The following is a 1,602-nucleotide window of genomic DNA, read 5'->3' on the forward strand; positions in this document are numbered from 1 at the left end:
TTCCAAAATTCAAATATAATCAATATCATTCTGTAAAATTCAGCTGTGGCTTTCTATGTTATTTGTTATAAAGTCTATTCTTCTCAATCCAGAACCCATGGATGTTGTAGATGTATTTTCTGCCTGTCTACTTCTTATCTTCCTCTCCATTTTTCTACAAATGCTTTTGACTCTAGTTTCTTGAATATATAGCCTTCTTTCATCCTCTAAGCTTTGATACATATTGTCTCTCTTCTTGCCTTGGTTTTACTTCTAACAACATGTTCCCACAGTGCCCAGTCCAGTGGCCGTCACACATTTAGCAAACAATGCTATGATTATGGTTTACTTCTCTGTCTTCATCAACAGTCTCAAAGCTCCTGGAAGCCAAATCCATGTCGTGCCTGATATTTATCTCCAACACTTTCACCAGGAATGTCATATGATAAATGCACAATACACATTTATTAAATGAGTGACCTGGGACAAAAATAATGATAGTCACTCAATAATTGACTTTGTTATAGCAATTTTTTCTGATACATCAATTTATTTCTGATAGGCTCAGTGCTACCCCTTTTAATAACAGTACTAATTTTAGCTCATTTTCTTTAATAAGATATAGGTGAATATAAGTAGGGGTGGTGTATTACTATAATTGACACATTTGAGAAAAGCAGATAGCTAGATGAATCTGAATTGATAACTCCAATTCATCCCCAATGATATCTTCAGAAATGCATGTTTTATGGAAAGATCTAAAATTTTTCAAAAGTTGCAAAACAGATGTCAAAGGAACTTTGTAGTTACCATCTCAGGAAAATGGTAAACAAGTGTGGAAGGGTGACAAAGCAGTAAAAAAAAGTGTAAAGAATCTTAAATATTTAGAAATAAGATAGAGCAGGGGCTAGGTCTATCTTTTTTATTCTCAGCACATAAACTTTGTAAGTTCTCAGCAAACATTTAATGAATGGAAATAAGTGCATGAATGTTTGACAGATAATTGAATGAGTGAGTGGATAAATGAATGAGTGAATTGAGCCCATATTATAATATTAAACTATGGGCTAAAATAAATCAAATAGAATATCAAAGTAAGATGGCTCGAACAAATCATTACAGATCTCAACACAAAAAGAAAACAGGTATATAGACAGAAAGAACTTTGAAGGAAGAGAAATATCCTTGGGCATAATTTATTACACTAAAGTTTCCATGAGATAAGATGTGGATTGAGTTTGGTTGGAAAGACAAAAGCAGGTGTTTACATTTTTCCTAACGGCCTGTTAGGTAAGATCAAATCAGACTGTTCGTTTCTTGTTCCAATCATGTGTCTTTGATCTTAGTTTAGCTTATGTCTATAATTCATGAAAAACCAAATTCGGACAGAAACACAGCATGCTTCTTTTCTAGAATATCTTTCTAATTTCTTTTGTGATTGTTAGAAAAGTACCAATACAGAAAAGAAAGTCAAGACGAATTTAAGTGTTATGGTTGTGAGGAGATTCCAAAGGCCCCGTCATCTATCCGTTTGTTACACATTAGCCTTTGGAAAACAAAAATCTGAGTTCCAAATATCTGCAATTTAAATAAGAACTGAATGCTAGATTACATAATATATCC

Source organism: Trichechus manatus, unplaced genomic scaffold (genome assembly GCF_000243295.1).
Source record: "Trichechus manatus latirostris isolate Lorelei unplaced genomic scaffold, TriManLat1.0 scaffold00098, whole genome shotgun sequence".
Taxonomy (NCBI): Eukaryota; Metazoa; Chordata; class Mammalia; order Sirenia; family Trichechidae; genus Trichechus; species Trichechus manatus.